General features: G+C 41.7%; 1 protein-coding gene across 6 annotated transcripts in view; it reads left to right on the top strand.

Annotated features, from left to right (window-relative positions):
• Positions 1-21,381, top strand: part of BICC1 (BicC family RNA binding protein 1) — a 330,629-nt gene that overhangs the window by 226,569 nt on the left and 82,679 nt on the right. The gene's annotated exons all lie outside the window — the stretch shown is intronic.

Raw genomic sequence — 21,381 nt, 5'->3', positions numbered from 1 at the left:
ATGGTAACTCTTCACAAGTAATCACGTGTTTTCAGCACATGAACACTACACTGTTTACATTTTAGGCTTCCTTTTTCTGTACCACACAGATTTAATAGCTGATTATTTTCCCTTCCAATATGATATGAACTTAGTTTCCTTTCTCGTCAGCTTCTTCTCTTTCTCTGTCACACAGTGAAGAACCCACTAGACTTCTCTTTCAGGCCGAGCATTTCTCTAGCCTGGCCTTCCCTCGGCTTTAACCTAGAGGACACTCACGCATGCGTGGGTGGTCAGAAATGGAAGTATGGGACCCTTAGTTTTCCCGCAAGGTTACATCGTATTTTCAAATGATCTGCCAGTATATATTTTTATGGATAGTTTTGCTTTTCCCAGCGTAACCTCAGTGTCAAGAAACTTGGTTGTGTGTAATTCATTGAAAGATGCACGTAGTCACTAGCAGATAATGGAAGCTACTACCGTCAATCAGTTTAAAAACCAGCGGTTGTGCAAGCTGGCCATCATCTGCTAGCCTTTTTCTTGTTGCTGTTTAGTTTTGTGCTTGCTGTCCCTTTTCCCTGTGACTTTTCTTGCTAAATGATCCTAAACACTGCAAGATTTGCAACTTTTTTTCTGTTTGTCCAGATTCCCTTCTTTCAATCTCATGTTGTTAGAGTTACTCATCACATAGAGTGTAAGTTCCTCTGCAGCTGTTGCAGTGAGTGTTGTTCACTGGACTTGAGTGCACTGGAATTCCTACTCAAGTTCTGGTCTTGTTACTATCCTTTTTGTGACCGTGGTGGTAAGAGAAGGGAAACTTACGTGCTCAGCCGTCGTAAGAAGACATGGTGAATTTCTGAGTGGAGTTCCACACCTTTGTGGAAACCTTGCCTTTGCCGAGTGCTGTTGGGTATGTTTCTCACCGAATCTCCAGTGTGCTGAGTTGTTGTAGACTCACTCTGCAGGAGAAACTGCCTTTAGTGGGCCGTCTACCTGTTTGGTTGTTTGTGGCCATTCAAAAACCCCTGGCCTGCAACTTGAATAAATTATCATTTGAACATGTCCTGTTGTCAGGTATTTTTACTTAGAGAATGAAATGAGCTTCATTACTAGCTTAATAAAAATGTAACTTGATGTCTCCCCAAAGAAAACCCCCAAGGAAACAAGAATATTAAAACAACCTCAGATAATTTTGGATGGCTTATTCCCTTGCATTACCCACACTACAGTTTCCCCCCACGATCGTGAGAAATGGAGAATTGATTCATTTTTTAATTTAAAATGTGGTTACAACTTTAGAGATGTTAAATAATATGGAGATGAATGGATTAATGTTTTAGATTTGTTTCCAGTCGTTGACACATTTAACCCATTTAGAAGGGCCAACTATATTCCACATTTTGATTATACATTGTGCTCTGAAAATAAGAATATTTCAGCAGTACATTTGAGGGCATTTAGCATAATTTCCACATGGTTAAAGTTAACCTTTGGAATTATGCCTAAGAATTGATCCCTCCAGGCCTGGGTCTACAGACATCATTTTGTTTTTTATTATTTATGAAGTGCTGTGAATGTACACAGTACTGCACGATGAACAGGATGTGCCAAAAGAGAGAGGCTGAGTTCAAGGAAGGGAAAAAGAAATCAAAAGTTTTCCTTAGAGGAAATTACTGTTCAGAGTTTACTTGAGTTGCTCTTATTACTTAAACATACAGCTGCTGAATCAGTTCTTGGCTAACATTCTTGATATGATGAATATTCCTATATTATTTTTAAAATGGTCTTGTTCGGAGATGAAGTTTGTTTGATTGCAGTTTGTGGTTAGTGAGAATGCCATGCAAATGGCAGGAGGAACCTGAGGAGGTAATGCCTTGCCCTTTCACTGGTCGTGGCTGTCCTTTCTCACCTCTGAACGTCGTAGAGGAAAGAGTTAGTGGTCTTTATTTTAAGCCTTCTTCATCCCAAACTATTATTATTTCAAGAGACCAAAGAATAGAAATGTATCTAGGGCCCCGTGCCCTGTTTTGGATGGTTACTGAATTCTGAGTCCCAGGGTGATGTGGAGATTTGGAAGAGACAGGCGAGCCCTGGCGTGCCAGAGAGACAGTACAGCCCTGTGTTTGTGTTGTACCTCACTTTCTAGCTTTGTGATGCTTTCTGGTTGAATATTTGAGCCTAGACAAACATTTTTCATGGCTACTGTTACCATAGTCTGTCCCTTTCTTTACCTTACTGGAATTAGTCCTGTGTTTTTCAAATGAACTTCTAGTAGTCCTGTCCCAACTTTATATTTTTAAGTCATCAATCCTTTGTCAGAGCCGCCGTGTGACAGCTGCCTGGATCCTGCCTGGCAGAAAGGCAAGAAGCCACCAGCTGGCATTTGCCATCATTTAGGAAATTAAGATTCTTCTCTAGAGATTCCAGGTCAGTCGGTCTGAGGTGGGACTGGGAATCCATCTATTTAACAAGTTCCTCCAGTGGTTCTTAAGGTTGAGTTTGGGAAACCAGAATCTCACCATCTGACACAGAAATATCATGATTTAGTCACTGAGGAGACCATGTGTTCAGAAAGGCAATGAATGATGACTGCTATTGAGAAACAGGCAACATCCTTCAGTGGTGGTTGCTCTTGGATAATGTCCATGTTGGTTTCTAAAGGACAACACCTTTATGGATTCATTCATTTTAAGTTTCTTTGCAGTCAGTTAACATGGGTAAGTGTAGAGTGATGATCACCTCACTGTTCAGTGCCCGTGTGAGATAGTTTTGGATAAAAGATCGTGTGGTGTTTGTCCTGTCCCCTCTACCTCTCTTTCTCCTGTGCCACCTTCTCCCCTCCCTCCTGTCCTTTCACTCATCTTCCATTCACCTTTAACCACAGAGAAGATAGTGGAAAAAATGGAATAGGAGCATTGTCATTTAGTAAGCAGGACATTTTGGGGAAGTGCATGTTTTATGATACAAACTCAGGGACTACAGAATTTTTAAAAATATTCCCTAGCATTTGAAATTATTGAAAGATTGAATCCTCATCCGAGCCAGAAAAAACTAAGAATTTAAGAGTCAGTACACCAGAAATCGACACAACATTGTAAACTGACTATAACTCAATTTAAAAAAAAAGTCAATATACTGGGCACTTAACTAGGCCAGTCTAGGAGTGTCTTAATGTGGGTCATGATTAAGAAAAATAAAGCAATCCTTAGTATGTCTTCTGTATAACATAAATTCATTTTGAGTGGAAGAAAATGAAGCTCCAGCTCTTGGGGTCAGAATACTAGAACATTCCACTTTATGTAGAAAAACCTGAGGTTTGTGCCTGTGAGAGCAGTATTTAAGAACTAAGGTATATAATACTGTAAAAGCTTACTAACGTAGAATAACTCCAGGCATTCATTAGAATTTTGAGTGTTACTCTGAATCACAGCCTATTTTAAAGTAAATGCAGCTTTATTAAAGTACAAGTAACATTTTGAGCAAGTTTAACTGTTTTGCCAAACAGAAATCCTGCCAAAGCTGCCTTAGCAAATAGATAAAAGTGATTTGTGATGAGAATTTATCACCCTGGTATGATCACGCTGCGTGCTTCGTGATTCTAGATGAGTGTATTCTTTCAAATAAAAGAAACATTTTTTTACAGTCCTCTTCTTGCTCTTAACTTGCTCATCAATCTCTTTCTTCTTAGACTGGCAAGGGTAAAGTGGGTAAAAATTGTTGACAGTCTTCATGCCAGATTTCAAATAAATAAGGTCAGCATTCATGAAGCTTGATTATCTTTTCTTCTGGGAAGAGCTGTCCTGCAGAGTTTAACTAAGTGATGGGAACTGTTCTCTGCGTGCGTTTCTCTGACGACCACGTCGGATGCCCCAGGACAGCGGGGGGATGAAAGGTGTTGACTGGGTGGCTTGATTCATCCTGTTTTGGAGGCCATTTGGCGCCAAGTTTGGCCATTCTCTTCCTCCTCGAATAAACAAGAGAATCATCAAAATTCCATGAGGTTTTATTATTTTTGGTTGTGTTCCATCAGAATAAGCAATATCTGGTAGAAAAATCTTAGCATGGGAAAAACCGTAGGCTGCTTACTTCATTCTTTTTCAGAGGAAAAAATTTGTTGAGTGTGTTTCTACTTCGGCTTTGTGTCCTCACCTGGGATGAGGTGAGGCCTTTACCATAGTGACACTCAGAGGGCAGAAAAGAGGCCTGGCATCGTGTGCTGGACCACGGTGTTTCCAGGGGTGGGTTGTGGCCTGTTCTTGTATCATGAATTAATTTAGGTGGGTTGTGACCTGTTATTGTATCGTGAATTAATTTAGGGGTCACAACCAGCTTTTAAAAAAAAATACAGCTAGATTAGAGAAGAAAATACTGGACTGTGCAAGTAGTGTCATGAACCTTTTTGTCATATACGTATGTTTATACATACGAACAAATACACACATGTATACGACTAGGTCATGATGTAAAATGGGTGACAAAGGTCAGAGACCCCTGTTCTAGGCAGTTAGCTCCCCAGAGGGTAAAGAGTACATGAATTTTGTTTATCACTGTGTCCCTAGTGCTGTAACCAGCACATAGTTGGCACTGAGTAAATATTTGTAGGTTGTCTGGTCCCTCAGTTCAGTTCACTCACGGTTATAGTGGAACTGCTGATACGGACGGGGATGTCTGTCACTACGGTGTATTGTGTAGGAAGAAGGTTTAGAACCACAACCTTCACGAAGGAGTGGCATTCACTATTTTGAATTACTGTTATCAGTATTGTGACTAATGATATCTTTCCTGTAGACCTCTGAAGTGAACGAAGGTGGGACATGATTTGTGGCTGAAGCTTCCTTTCGTGGTTCTGAGCAGCCCTAGCTGGGGAAGTGGAAAGAAACGTAAGGGAAATGAGCTGGTGGTTGTCATTCATGGGACACCTGAATGTCAGTGTATCTCTTTCTACATGAATAACCTCATTTGTAGATAGTGCCAAACGTGTACACTTGAGTTCTTTTCTGAATGTGATGTTCTCATACACAGACACACAACACATGCACACACACACACACACACTTCATGTTGTGAGTGAGATGATTCATGCTATGTGACACCTTATCTGGACTCAGGACCCGAGCTTGGGTTCATTTCTCGATCTCCAGCAGGCTCCCTCTTCTTCCCTCCTGAAGGCCCCGGGATGGGCTTACTTGCTCTTCTTGTAACTACTGCAGGGCAGCTGCTCTCTCCAGTCTATTCCCTCTCTCCTGTGCCAGGGCCAGAGAGGAAAGTGGTCATTGCTTTTCAACTGTCCCCTCAAACCTGAAAAAAGCAAATAAATCTGATGGTTTTTTAGAAAGATATTTTTCATTAACTTAGTTAAGGAAACAAATTTGGGATAGAATGGAGAGGTGAGAAAGTCAATGGAAAAGTGAAAGCATTAAGATAATGAGGAGACAAACCAGAGACTGAGAAGTAATATTTGCACAAAATATATCTGATAAAGGGCTATTACTCAAAATGTGCAAAGAATTCTTAATACTCAACAGTAAGGAAATGAACATTGCAGTTAAAAATTGGGGAAAAGACCATAACATACACCTCATCAAAGAAGGCATACAGATGGCAGATAAGCATGTGAAACGATGCTCAATATCATATGTCATGAGGGATTTGCAAATGAAAACGGTGAGCTACCACTACACACCTGTTAGAATGGCTGCAGCCAAAACGCTGACAACCCCACATGCTGGTTGAGGACGTGCAGCAACACGAACTCTCACTCATTGTGAAATGGTACAGCCACTTTGGAACATGGTCCAGCAGTTTCTTATAAAACTAAACATAATCTTACCATACAGCTGAGCAATTGTGCTCCTTGGTATCTCCTCAAATGAACTGAAAACTTAGATCCACACAAAAACCTACACACAGATGTTGATAGCAGCTTTATTCACGGTCAAACATGGCAGCAACCAAAAGGTCCTTCAGTAGGCGAACCAGTACCTGCAGACAGTGGGATATCATTCAGCACTGAAAAGAGATGCGCTATCAAGCCTTGAGAAGACATGGAGGAACTTTAACTGCATATTACGAAGTGAAAGAAGCCAATAATAGGTGCTGTATTATTCCAACTATATGACGCTTTAGAAAAGGCAAAACTGAGACAATAAAAAGATTAGAGGTTAGTATCTGCTAGGGGGTTGTGGGGAGGGAAGGATGAATAGGAAGAGCACAGAGGATTTTTAGGGCAGCTCAGCTATTCTGTATGATCGGAAATGGTGAATGCATGTCATTATACAGTCATCAGAAGCTACAAAATAGGTTTTGATGTTGGTGTGATGCTGATGGTAGGGGAGGCTGTGCCTTTCTGTGGGGAGGGGCATACTGAAACTCTGTACTTTGCATCAGTTTTGCTGTGAACCTGAAACTGCTCTGAAGTAAAGTCTGTATTTTAAAAAGTAGTCATAGATATTGGGTGCAACACTTTAATCAGCATCTTAAAATATATTATATACAAAGATAATGTTACATGATCAATAACTCTTAATGTGTAAGTTTAAAAGCACCACAAAATCTCTTAAGAACCAATGAAAAGTTTTGTAAAATTAAAAAAAATGAAGAAAGCAAGAAGGACGGTTAAATGGTAAATCACACCTTTTTTTCCCCAGAAAGTGGCTAGAGCCAAGTCATGATCTCTCTTGGCTTACCTGCCTCTGTGACCACCGTCTCCTTGGAAGAGTTCCTTTTCCTTCAGCCCTTTTCTTTCCTGAACAGGTGTTTTATTTGAAGTCCGTTGCCTTTAGTGAAGAAAGTGCCACCCCCAGGACCTTGTCTAACTACAGTTCTTTCTTCTTCTTAAACCCCATGAGGGGGAAGGGCAAAAATATTTCTTACTTGCCTCCCTTGTAATAGGCGTGTTCTCGGTGTGTTATCTCTCTTAATCCTCACAAAATCCTACATGAATGTCTGTTATTAGCCCTGTTAAATGTGTTAATAACTGATGCGGAGAGATGGTGTAACTTGTCATGATAGCGTTTGAAGTGATGGAGTTAGGCTGTAAACGTTGATTTCAAAGTTCAAGGTAATTCCCACCACTCCACAAGCAGGCATGTTGGTGCTAATGATGAGTGCTGGTGACCAGACAAATGAAGATTCACTTGCATATTCATTTAAAAACACTCAGATTTAGAGTATGTTTCTTAACTGTCTTCTTCAAGAAGAAATGAAATCCCAACTCCTTACTCACATTTTAGAAGCTTGCTGAATGTCCGTCTTTTACAGTTTTCAACCTAGATTTATGTTTATTTTTCCCTGTGCCTTTTGCAGTATTTTTTCCTTCCTTTTGGCCTCTTTTGAAACCCATTCCTGGTTTACTGGGATTTATGTACTTTTATCTGGAGTAGTGGTTCTCAAGCTGGGACGATTTCATTCCCCTGGGGATGTTTGGCACTGTCTGGAGATATTTTTGGTTATCACAGTAGCCAATGGTGCTACTGGCATCTGGTGAGTAGAGGCCAGGGATGAGGCTAAACATTCTGCAATGCACAGCTCCCCCCACAACGAGGCTTATTTGATGCAAAATGGCAGTAGAGCGAGGTTGAGAAATGCTGAACTTAGAGGAGCAGGCGTGGTATCAGGAGACTGCTGTCTGCACAGCACTGGATTCTTAGACCATTTCATGAAGCCCAGTGCCCTGTGTAACTGGTTTCCTTTTGCAGCCTTAGAAACAGGATATTTTATCTATATTGGTGACTCCCGAAGGAAGGGCATACCTAGGTAACAATGTAGGCAAACTGACAGAATTTCAGTAAGAGAGAGAAAACATGGTAGGGGGGCAGGTGTGCACATTTAAAAAGCTGATTTGCAGTCTATTTTGATTTGCAGAGTTTGTGCAACTTCAACTGCTTGTTTATTCTCTGTGAGTGTTTGAACTGTGTTTTAAGTTGTGCCTGTAGCCCCAGCGCTGGGGAATGGATGCACCAGCTACCCTCCCCACTCCCGCTGCCTGTGTCTTCTGTCCCTCTTTTCTGGAATGTGTGGTTGTGATCACTGTGACAGTTTATGACCATATTTGAACACTGTGATGGTGCCGTGTGCTCCTCTCTTGGCCTGGAGATGGACACCAGATTTTGATGGTTTCCCAAACCACGTGTGGCATTTCCCTAGCTTTCCTCCATTAGTCACGGCACTGCTGGACAGAACTGGGTGACAATCTGTCAAGCCTGTCTGTAGCCATTAGATGATTTTCCCGAAGCCTTTTGCAGTTGCAAACGTTACCGAGCTACCATGTGGCATTTCTCATTAGCTATAGAAAACAGCAAATCATAGTGGCATCCTCATTTCTTCAGATGGTCTTTTTGTGGCATTAAAGGATGGTTTGTGGCCTATTATAACATTCTTAAACAAACCTTGGTACTAACAGGCATTTTTATCAAAAGATACTAGAGAGATTTCAGGAATGAGGAGTTACGTTCTTTTTATATCCTGTTGCCAGACATGACTCTTAAAGCAGAATAAGCCCTGCCTGAAATAAAAAACAAGAAAACAGAGTATGAATGTGGTTGGCTCTTTGGTCTATGCACAGAGCGCTGTATTATCGCTTTATGAAAATGGGCTTGTTCTATACACACACACATTTTTTGCAATGGGGTTTATCTGCTTAAATGAGAGGATATTTTCCATATAAGCACATAAATAATAATGCTATTTTTATAGCTGTATGAAATGCCATTGTGTGTATGTGGGGTATGGATGTATCTTAATGTATTTTGACAGATCTGTTTTGCTGGACATTGGGCTATGTTCTCTATTTTTCTACAATGAATGTCCAATTTGTGCGTTTATATATAAGCTCTTTTGTTGCATAAATTCTTACAAGTAGAGTTCTGAGGCCACAGGTAGTGAGCAGCTTTGATAATTTTTAGGGTTGCACCTTGTCCTCCCAGATGACCATTGAACCCCTACCAGGCAGGGACCCGCTTCTGGAAAGGGACTGGCTCTTCCCTCCCATCTTTGCCAGCACGTGCTTTCCCATCCTCGGGCAGCCTAAATAGTGAAAAAGACGTGGTCTCTTGCACTTGCGTAATTAATACAAAAGTTGAACACTTTCACCTGTTTATGGAGCGCTTACTTGCATCCTATCAATTGTCCTTTTGTTGATTTAATCATACACTTTCCCTATTCTAGTCAGTAGTTCATCTGTTTTTTCCCTAATGAAATAAAGACCTTTAAATTGCTTTTTTCTACTGGGAAGTTTAAGATTACTTATGCGTGTCTCTAACTATATTGTCCAAATGGCTCATTTCTCACTATTAATATTTATTTACTACTAATTCATGGATCATTGCTATTTGAAACTAGAAAGAGATGAATTGACTTTAAATGTTAATAATGTGTTAATTTTTGAAGGACTGTAGAAAAGTGTGTATGAACACTTAACACACTGGATTTCCGAAGTAAACTATTTGAAGGTTAGATCTTTAATATTAATAGCATGGAATTTGTCTAAACATATATACACATGTACATAAACAGGTATATATATGTACGTGTATGTGTGTATGTATTTGGCAAGGCATGAGAAATAGAATATTATTTAAGAATCATTGCGCTCTGGTTTTATATTTTAGTGGGGAAAGTTTCTGAAAATTTTTCCATTCCCTTATATTCAAGGTAAAGACACTTAAATATGTGATTTTGGGTTGACCTGCATTCCATTTCTACATTGTCTGCATTTTTAGAGTGGGATCCATAAGTAAGAATATTTAGTTGTTGGTATAACTTACTTCCTCTTCAGCATTCAGTTCACTTAACAGAACAAAAACCACCTTCTACATTGCCCTGTTTCAGAAATGCCCCTTTGCTTTCTTTGTTGTGGTTGCTTTCTCGAATCTGACACAGCCCCAAGGGGTTCCGATTTATTTCACTTGGCTGGCAGGTATGTATGAATTCAGGAAAGTGAGGGAGAAGAAAGCAAAAAGGACTTTCAGCCACCAACGACATACATGTTTGAGATCAAACTATGTATCTTAATTTCCTTCACTTTCATGATCAAATGGGTATATTCTACTTTCATCCTCTTGGCAGAGAGAGGGTATAGCGCAGTGGTAGAGTGTGTGTTTAGCATGCACAAGGTCCTGGGTTCAATCCCCAGTACCTGCATTAAATGAGTAAATAAATGAATAAGCTTCCCACCTCTCCACCCCCAAAAAGGTCCTCTTGGGCTTTCTCCTCAGGCCAGGCTTTGAGTACAGTTTGTTTCAGCGGCACTGACTTCTGTTCAGCTCCCCAGCCCATGAAGCCATTTCACACCTTTACGTCTGCTGTGTCTGCTGTGTGTTGACTCTTCATTTCCCAGTTGGTCAGCTCCTAGTCATCCTTCCACGTCCATCTCGGATGGCGTGTCTTCCTGGAAAGCTTCACCCACACTCCAGATGGAGTCTGTACGCTGTTCCCTGCGTGAACTCAGTTCTTAGACATACTTAAATTTTCGCACTTTTCACGCTTGTGGTGTCGTAGCCTGGACGTTGGCCTTTCCTCCTGGATTGTGAGCGCACGGACCTGTGTCAAAAGCCAGCACGTCTTCCTCCCTTCCGTGTGCACGTGCCTGTCAGGAGTGGACTTAAAGTATACATTATCGTTTAGGTTTAGAATAAATGTGAAGTTAATTCAGCAATGGTTGAAGTCATTCTGGTATCTTTTGAGTAATTTTTGAGAAAGTGAAGAAGAGCCCTGGCAGTTGGCCACACTGTTCCCAACTGGACGTGAATACCCCTCACAGAATATAAATGATCAGACAGGGCTACTCCTTGAGTGTGTCTGAGGCCAGGCTGAGACTCTGCAGCCATGAAAGTAATTAAGCCTCCCTCTCTCGTGACTGACCTAAGTGATCATTGCTACTTTACCAATGATGACTCTGACTCTGCTTTAATCCTCTGCCTTCTACATTAAATTTTCCAAGATACTCACTCAATACATTTCCCGTACTGGCCACTATTTCCTTACACCTCCTTGGAATCACCGAAAACAAACCCAGATTCTATAATAAGCATACTTCAGTTTCCTCCTCAGGTGCCGCAGTTTCTTTGGTGTCTTCTCTCCTGCTGTAGCAAGCTGAAGAAGTCTCATTTTACTGACTGCAGGTGTGTTCCTGGTGGTTTTTGGCTAGTGGGCCACCACAGTGAGTGTTGGAGGAACTTAGGAAAGAAGCACTGATCTCAGTCTCTGCCCCTTGGATATTTAGTTTGACCCTCTGCCCTACTCACTTGCAACAAATTTTTAAAACTGCATTTGCTGTCAAGACTAGAATCATTTAGTGGAGAAGGAGGAGAGTGCAAGCCACAGCCAAGGATGATATTCCTTAGGAGTTGGGAGTTCCTTGTGTGGATTTTGGAAGCGTGGGTAGGGTTGAGGCATTCTATGTGGGAAAGACTCAGAGCTGAGAAGGATCATTGTGTGTTAGAGGAAGAGAGGAGGCTGGTGAAAGGGAGTGAGCTCGAAGGGTTGGTGGCTAATAAGGTTGGACAGGTAGGGCAGATCATTGAGAACTGTGACCTCATGAGAACCTCGTCCATTCTGTAGACAGTGTAAAGTCTGGGGAAGGGGGTGGTGGTCACAGGAGATAATTGTTGTAGGAGGAGGGTAAAGACTGGAGGACAAGTGTGATAGATCATATTTGATGACAGTAGGATCAAGGAAACTTTTAATTGAAGCATATTCAGTTACAACGCATCAGTTTCTGGTTTCTTAAAGGGTGAGTCAGCAGAACATGGTGACTTGACAAAAGCAAGGAACTGGGTAGTTGGCTGATGTAACAAATACTGTTCTTAGGCTCTTGGTCTTTCTCTGCCTATGTTTACCTGTGGTGGGCATTTCCCACGCAGGCTGACAGCTTCCCACCTCAAGTGCTGCGTCCCTGACCCTCTCTCCCGGGTCAGCACTGCGAGAATTTACTCCTCTGGGGCAGAGCAGCCAAGTGCTGGCAGTGATGCTGGTGTGTGAACTCTCCTGGGGACAGCCTTCAACCAGTGAGGGACTGAGGTCAGAAAACAAATGTCCAGTTTCCCCTTCTCTCTGTGGACAGGTCTAAGGCAACTTCTTCACGTCTCCTCAGAATACCCTGAGGGGATTGAGCCCCAGCAGTGACTGTTCATTCCGTTTTCTTGATTGGCTTCCCTCTCCCTCAGTCGTGTTTTCCTTGCTCCCTAGCTTGTGCTCCCTGGGACCACCTCTCAAATAAACAAGCCCAAGAAACACACACTAACCCAGAGTCTTGTCTCAGTGTCTTTTTTGAGGGAACCCAAACTAAAATGGCCCTCTTGGATGATTGAACAGTCATTATGCCATGGAAAAATGGAATTGGCATTCTTTCCCCGTCGTTAATTACCGACTCTTTTGTTTAGTGAAAAAATGACTTCAGTGATCTCAAGTGTATTTTATATATCAGTACAGAAATATGGCAAAATGATTTCGAGTTCATGGCTCATTTTGAGAAAAAAAAATGCTCCAAACCATCTGCAGAAGTATTAAAATGATCCCAAGTGGAACATAGACACTTGAAGCAGTTTCCAGGCACATTAGATCGTTGTCAACAAAGAGAAAAATATCCACTCTGGAGAGAAGCAGGAAGAGAGAAAGGGTCTGGAAACCTGTGATTTTAGCAGGTCAGGAAAAAAATGTTAGCGGGTGAGCAGGCAGGAGCCCTGAGCTTCCTTACCTGGGTGTCATCCAGGTAGTTGAGGAATCCTAGGCCATTGGCAGCTCTGGTGTGATTCTTGCCAGGTTAGGGAGCATTGATGATCAATCACTGGGGAGAGACTCAGCCATAGCATCGTTTCTGTCCACTTGTCCTCTCCTGAAAGTCGTGCTTAGTGGCTTGAGCCAAGTTAGGAAAAATATTTCCGTTACTAACAATGTAGTTGTTAAGTGTGCTCCGTGGGGATTCTGAAGTACTTACTTGACAGTAATCATTAATTTCAAATCAATTTCATTCTTTTCCTACTTTTCCTCATGATCATATTAGCATCCAAATGTTTTAAAAGTCAGCACTTGATGGAGTTTAATAGACAGTTGGCAAGAACATTGCTTATAACTAAAAGAAGCAGTGAATCCAACCAGTTTCCATGAACAGTCATACCTGCATTCTGCAGCATTTGGAACTGATGCTTGACTGAAAAGATGCCCACGCAGGGGTGGTCCTGTCTATTACATTCTCTTAGAAAATGAAACCCTGGCTTTCCTTAGCCCTGTGTTCTGTGTTGGACCTTATTCTAGAAGGGAAAGAATAGTGTTTATTGATGTTTTTCTCCTAACATCTGTGAGTCAGAGATGCTTAATTCTGTTGAAATGAGTTTAAAACATGGATAGTTTGTTTACCATTTAATATATTTTGGAGGGTTCATATGCATTATCATGTTATAAACTCATCAATCACTTGAATTAAGGGATAAGATAATAAGACATGAATTCTTTTTAGGAACATTTTTTTTAAATCAGATCTTCACCTCCATTGAATAAAACATCATATATAGGAAGTTAAAATTAAGTAATGATCACATCAGTGGCCTTTGAGAGAGCAACAGAACCTAGAATACAGTGATCAGGGAGGGAAGAAGCAGCAGCGAAAGCTGAAGGGCACCTGTCTGTGAGACAGGATGGCAGCAGACGGGGCGATGCTTGACACGTCGTGGGCTGAGGTGAAATTAGCTTATTTTTCTTGTTCTGTTTCATCCTTACAAGAATAAAAGTCAGCTGAGTGGATGTCTAGGCTGAGAAAGTATAGAGAAGAGCATGGCACTAGAGAAAATAGGAGAGCAGGGCTAGATTTAAGAGAACAGGTGTTGGGGCTGGGTTTAGTTCGCCTTGGGCTGTTCACCTCAGTTTGTGAGTCCTTCTGCTGATATGCTCATTTTAATAAAATAACCTACTTCAAATTTTGGTTTCTATGGCCCTCAATTGATTACTAGGTATGGTCATGAGTTTAATGAGCCAGGTCATTAATTCTGCCAGGTCCTTGCCTAGTAGAATGCTCGGCTGGTAATATGTCCTCAATAAATGTTTATTTAAACTGGTCTGAACATATTTTCCTGAGTTTGGTGAGAAGGAGGTGAAAAGAGTAAACACTATGATAGATTTAAGCGAAAGGGGAGAAAATTGAGTATAAATTTCCTCTACTTTTTCTCAGTCTATTTGGAGATGAAGTCATCTCTTGGGAGCATAAGGGGATAGTCTGGACACTTGAAGAAACTGAGGAGAGTTCAGAACAGCTGCTTATGGAAAATTCAATAGAGATGAATAAAAACTTGCCAAACCAAGTTAGTATCCAGCTGAGGCTGCATAGTATGTATTTGTAGAATTTGTAGTTCTAGTTCTTTGGTCACTCAGAAGTGGAGAGCACAGATTGGGGGGGTTTCAGGGTGTGTGATGAGAAGGTGAAATGGATGACCAGGGAAGACTGAAGGCAGCAGGAGGCTAGAGAGAGGGCAGGGAACCAGCAGACGCAATGACCTAGAGCACCTGTAGGGTCGAGGGCATTCAGGAGTTGCATTGCTGGGAAAATGTAGCCACAGAAAGAAATCACCAGTTAGAAGTGGCATGGTCTGGGTTGTGATGAGGTTCAGTTTATGGCTGGCTGAGTTTGTGAGTTACTAATGCATAATTTATTACACAGCTTAATAATTCTTAGCACCTTTAAGATCGCTTAGCAGAATTACATTGGATTCTTTAAACAAGCAAAAGGAAACTTGTTAATGAGTTAAAACCAAGTGAGATTGAAACAGTTAGTGTCAATATGACTCCAGTTTACCGAATTTTATGTGATTTTAAAGCTAAGTAGCCAAACTCATATTCCTTTAGTAATTGACTTTCGTGTATGGAAGAATGACTTACGTAACAGCCGATCAGTGCTTTTGCTAGCCAGTTTTAAAATGTTACATGTGCAAACACCTCATAACTTATGCATGTTTTCCAGTGAGAATTACATCATAGGTCGAAAGAAAATAAATGCATCCATGTTTCTTAGATGTTACACAATCTAGGAACTACATAACTTCCTAGTTACATAATTTGAAGTCATTGTGTAATCTCATGGCTCCTGACAAGGGGGAAAAAGTTCTATTTCTTATAGAAGTTCAACACAATGATTGGCTAAAGAACATTTGTGTGTGGGTGGGTGTGTGTAATTTTTCAAATAACGCAGATATTAAGTACTGGTTAGAATTGATCTGACCCTCTCTCTGGCTGCTCCCTCTCGACCACCCAGTGGACATCTGGGTCATCTCTCAGTTCCAGAACATTGGTAGTTGTGACCTGTGCCAGCCCAGAGCTATGCATAGGGTTCCTTGGAGTCACAGGGAGTATTGGCCACCCTCCCACCCGTTCCTTCTCTGCCGGGCCTTTGACTCTGCCTGAGTGGCCATGTATGCTCAGCCCTCCTTGTCCCACCAGCATCCTCTGAATTGGTTGCTGCAGTGGCGGGGTCTCTGGGTGATTTCCAGGATGTGTAGGCTTTGGCTTACAACTGCCAACACTGGAGCACGTCTGCCCAAAGTCACAGCTGCCACTGTCATGACAAGGCAGACAGTGCACCTTCAGGTCTCTGATTCTGGTACCTCCAGTTACTCATCACAGGGTCTGGCCTCCCTTACTGAGAAGGGAATTCGAGAGATGAAGGCAGATCAGAGCCTCCACAGATCTTGCTGCCTGTTCTGGCTGCCTGTCTCTGCCCCTTTACTAGCAAGAGTCTTATTTGAACTCAGATACCTGCCTGGTACAGTGTCAGCTGAAGTGCTCTACTCCCTTTGAAATCCGTTTTGCTCAAATCCCTCCTTATTTGCAGTGAGGCTCTGGAGTTCTCTCTAGCCATGTGGGTGGGGGGTGGGTTTGGGGAGACGGTCATCTAGCTGGTCATTTCTACCTTATTTAACTTGTGGCTTCATTTCCCGCCTGTGTCCTTTATTATGTGTTAATGGCAGGGAGCACAGCCTTTCCTTTTGGCTCTTTGTCTTACAGACATCAGCCAGACGAGACGTGTGTGTTTGTGACCGACTTAAATGTGTGCGGCAGCGAGAGATCTCGCTTAGTCTGCGCTTTTCCTTGGAGACTCTCTGCTTCCTGGCAGCCCCACCCTGCTGCAGGCTCTACTCTGGGCTCTGCCCACACGTAGTTCTGCAAACATTGTAAGACATCAGATTTTCTCTCTGCCTTCATCTTGATTCTGGGCCCCATTTGGGCTTCTCTGAAGTATAGATTGTCTCTTCTAGGTTCCAGCTTGTGAAGTTACCTTCTCCCTCACCTACCCGTCCTTAAGAGGGGAGAGGAGCAAGCTGGGAACGTATTTCACCACTGGCGTGAACACATCATAGCAGAAGGCAGAAATAGCTACTTTGGGGAATTAAACCTCATGTGTTTGTGTTGTGTGTTTGCTTGCTTTACTTTTACAAATCCACTTGGTTCTTGAATCTTCAGACTGTGGTGGACCTGTGGACCCTCATCTAACCCCTGGGGCCTTCCTGGCCACCTCAGGATTGGTAGACGGCTTGGATTACTAGTCTTGACACCACACATTTGGAACTGCCTGAGGAGATATCCTGTGGGCTCTTGGTTTCCTGAAAACTTGCTTTTAGGGGAAAGTTAGTAAAAAAATTTTTTATATGCTGAAGTATGTTGTTGAAGGCTTGCCTTATGATTGTTCTGATTGATGTTTCTTAACTTTATGGGAAACGGTTGCACGCTCAGTGCATTAAAAATACCCTTTATAATTGGGGATGCCAAGATCAACGTTAATGTGGATTTAATGTTAGTGTTGTTTTTACTTATAAAAATTATTTAAAAGGTTTCTGCTGCTGTCCCTTTCTTATCCATAAGGGATTAGAATCTGTTCCTTTATGTAATGTAATTTTAATTAGAATGAAAATTGAGTGATTTGATCAACTCTTCCCTTCTCATTAAAATTTAGTCTTTAGAGAGGTGGGTATGGCTCAAGTTTAGAGCACGTGCTTAGCATGTGTGAGGTCCTGGGTTCAATCCCCAGTACTGCCTCTAAAGATAAGTAAATAAGATCCTCATTAACCCTCCCCCCAAATTAAGTCTTTGTCCCCTTGAATGGGAAGAATTAAAAATAAAAATGGAGTCAGATAATAAACATGTCTATTTTCATTCAGGTAAGACTGTATTACTATCCACAGTGGGTTTAACATTTTGACCTGTTTCAATAATAATAGTAATTAACTATTATTTATTGAACACCTACCAAGTCAGGCACTGGTTTACAGTGTATATGTTTTATAATTTATCTCACTGTAATAAATTCTTTGAACTAAGCATCTCATCTCAAATGCAGAAACAGGCTCAGAGAGCTCCACATGGTTATACAGCTCGTAGGTGCCCTAACTGAAATCTGCATCCACAGTTCATTCTGTGGTATCCTGTCCTCTTGCTTAGAGCTTCTAGTATAGAACCCTGGACCGGACGTTTTGTACTCGGAGAACACAAACATACTTTTGAGCACTTTAATCTTTCTGATTTCATAAGACAGTGCTTTTTATTCCATGTCTTATGCATAGAGAGGAGATGGCTGTGCAGCCCTCGTCCGCCCTGTGTCTCTTACTTGTACACAAAAGAAATCAACTGGTTGCCTTTTCTTTTGGAACAACTAGAATTGGCCTACTTTTTTTTTTTTTTGATCATGATCTTAAAAATATCCACCTATTACCATGGAATGTTCTACATTTGTTTCTTAAGGTTGAATAACTCAATTGATGGTAAATATCTTTTAATCTGTGTACAAAGGAACAAGTTTACCCCAGGGGAAAAAAATCAGAGCTTCAGACTGTTACGTAAGATGAAACCTTTTCCTCTTGGAACTTGGCAGAGTTTAGAGTCCAGGAGGAAAAGAGTATGTGTGTGGGTGGGAGATTGAGAAAATTTGAAGAAGTTGCCTGAGAAAGGTAAGCAATTGATTGAAAAGGAAGCAGAAGTTATTCTTACAGAGCTTTGTAACTATCTTACTGATGTTAATGTTTGCCTTTAAAAGATGATAGAATTTATTATAGCTCTTTTTGTTCCAAAACCCAATTGAATTTTACTGAGAGAAAATGGAATTTTCCATGGGACAGTGAAAAAGTAATACATACGTGATTAAAATGTTCATTCTGGCTACAGTTTACCTATTTACTTCCCCTTGAGAAAGCTTAATGCATGTGTCCAAAATCTCTAGCCAGATAGTTAAAAAGTGGTTTTCATACTTGACAGTTGCAAAAGGATTCATAGCAAAGTTCTATTAAAAAAGTAGATCTTTTTTTGTATTGAAAACATAGTCTTTAAAAATAGGATTCATGTTCGTTTAGCAGTACACCTGAGTAATACCATTTAAGAGCTTAAGCAATAAGCTATGAATGTATGGGGAAATTAGATAGACAATCATGATATAGCTATAATAAGCTTAACTCTTCTCATTTTTATAAATCACTAAGAATAGGACTTTGTGAAACAGTTGCCAGCTCTTGAGGTAATGCCAGTGCATGGTGGTGCCAGTGCACAGTAGGTATTCAGAACATTTTTTGAGCGTGCATGTGTGAACAGGAACATGCATGGTTGATGCCTGGGTCGGTGGTTTGATATGTGACTACATGGGTATAACACCTCCCTTTGCTGCCGATGCAGTTTCTCCTGGTTCTAATACATAGCCAGTGGTTCCTCTTCTTTTCCCTGTCTCCTTACTCTGATACACTTAGATGCGTGCTCAGGGAATGTGCTGGCTTAAAACTGGAAGAATAATCCCAGGCACACAGGCCAGATAAATTTGGGTGGAGATTTATGTTATGGAGGTGGTGTTGGTAGGGACCAAGTCTCACCCAGAATAGCCTCAGCACCCTGGACATTCTCAGTCCCAGATTGAGCTGAAGCCGAGCAAGTCAGAGGGCTCGCTGGCTGCCGCAGCCACCGCGTGGTCAGTCAGTCTGGCTGTGGTGAGTGCAGGACTGGCTGATCCTGATTATCTTGGAAGCACTTTCTTTTACGCTTCAACGGTCTCAGTCTAGCACAGAGTAATGGTTAGGACCATGACGTCTTGATCCAGAACTGCGTATGTTGGAATCCTGGCTCAGCCTACTTGCTTGTTATGAAACAGTGGGCACTGGGCCCCCTTAAACCTCTCAATTCCTCATCTGTAAAATGGGAACACAAGTAGTAGCTATCTCTTAGGGGATTTGTATTGATGTCCACCTTCAACTGTGAAAGCTGCACTTCCTTCCGTGGGAAAAGTCTTTTCTTTGAATGTGGTCACTGACGTGCCCAAGGGTCTGAACAAAAATGAGGAGGATTCTAACACGTAGTCAGGGCTGTATTTAATTATTCATCTGCCACCATGCCTTGGTCATCTGCAACTGCTGGGGAAACAAACGCCGTCTCCCTGTGACTCGTGAGCTTGGTGAGGCCTTCGGGTCTCTGTTCCCATCAAGTGCCAGTGTTTAATTAAACTCTTCGGAGTCTGTGATCATGATGATAAAAATGTTCATTCTGGAAAAGTTTGAAAATGCTTTCTGGTTAGAATGAGATTTTTAGTATGTTTTGACTGTGGTCTTTGGCTATAAATGCCTGAAATGCTGACATAGTTGAATTTATTTTTGTTTTAAATACAATTGCTGACATTTCCAAGCGTCCATATGGACTCGATAAATACTTTGCTTCTGCTTACTGTATATAGGAACTGGATGAAGAGGAACGATTATGATTTGGGGAATCCTGAACCTTTTTCATCATTTAGCTTGATGCTGAAGTGAATTAGAAATATTTCTTTGTCATCATAATTTGGGGGTTTCAGAATTGTTTGCATTTTCAGGAAATTGGTGGTAACTTTATATTAGCTGAGGAAAGTGAATTTTAAAATTCTCCTTGAAGAGGCAAATGATCTGGTTTTCAGAGGAAAAACTTATTTTTCAAGAGAATTTGCTGCCAAACTATCTGCATTGGCTTTAGGCATTGCTTGATCTTTTGGCACGTCAAGAAATTATTTTCTTTGTCTAAATATTAAATCAGTATTTGGGGAAGGCTGGGTACTAGATGGGGTGCAGTGTGAGGGCACAAAAACAGTCAGCTGTGCGTATTTCCACATCTGCAAGCAGATTTAGTTTCTGCAACTGTCAGTCAAGCAGATCTTATGGAATGAATTTTCATTCTCCTACGAATTGCCATACAAATTCTCATTCTCCAGGAAATAAATCACAATGGCCTTTCTGACAAAGGCAGATGGTGAAAAACAGTAAGAGGATGTAGTCCCTCCACTGTTAAGCAGAAGTAAATTGCTTGTTTTGTTTCTTTTATACTATTAAAAAAAACCAAACAGTTTCTTCTAAACATGCCTTATCTACGTGGGGAGAGGCCATGTTCTTTTTGTGACTATTTACTTCTGCCCGCAGCGAGGACTGCTTGGAACACACGGTCTGCTGGGAGGCCCTTGTCGGGGCTGTTTTCTCAGCCTCTCTGCGATAGCTGGCTGGTGCGTGGCGGCACCTTCGGCTGTGACGTGCCACACGCTGTTGAAACCTTTTGATGCTGAGTTTCACAGGGCACAAAGCCCTCTAGGATGTATTTTATCAAACTCTTCCGTGTATGTGTCCATCTTGTGGAGAGGTTGGTGCTTATTAACAAATGTGTTCACTGAGATTGGAAGAGAAATACAGAGTAAACTTCTTTTTTAAAGCATCTGCTGTATCTCAGTCACTGAGCTAGACCACAGCCACCCTGGGATTACCCCATGCATGACTGGGAAACTGATACTGTGGCATTTTTGGGAAGCTGTCCAGCTAATAGGTGTGGGAATCAAGCTTGTATCTTTTAGACTCTGAAGCCCACATACCACACCAGTCACCTCACTGAATTTTACAGTGACGTGAACTATTCAGGATCATCAGTGAATATTGTCAAGCTGGAAAGAAATTCACAGAATTCCCGTCTGTGTCCCAAGCTGTGTTATTTGCACCGTTAGGTCCCTGGATGAAAGTGGATTTCTCATAGGTGCCTTGTTCTTAGCTTGACCCCAAGTGAACTTATGATCTCCCTAGATTTGTCCCTCTTTTTGAGTTCCCGTTTCAGATGCTCAAGCCAGAATCCCAGGAGTTACCCTTGACCCCTGTCTCTCACCCTCCACATTTCATCGGGCACAAAGTACCATTGATTCCAGCTGTGAGGCATCACTGTGTCTGTTGGGGGAATGTCTGGGGAAGAAGCAGAGTAGAGGCCCGGTTTAGCTCTGACGCCTGCGAAAGGAGATTGCTGGAGAGGAGACTGGGTCAGGGGTGCCTCAGACTGTGACACAGGTCTGACAGCGCCTCTGCTGGGCCAGCAGCAGCTCTGGAGCAAAAGTTGCCTGTTATGGAAATCCCTCGTGAACAGAAAGGACAAGATCCTGATATGCCCCTGGGCTTA

Source organism: Vicugna pacos, chromosome 11 (assembly GCF_048564905.1).
Source record: "Vicugna pacos chromosome 11, VicPac4, whole genome shotgun sequence".
NCBI classification, from domain to species: Eukaryota; Metazoa; Chordata; class Mammalia; order Artiodactyla; family Camelidae; genus Vicugna; species Vicugna pacos.
Note: the sequence above shows the minus strand (reverse complement) of the source record. Positions and strands in the feature narration are given on the sequence as shown.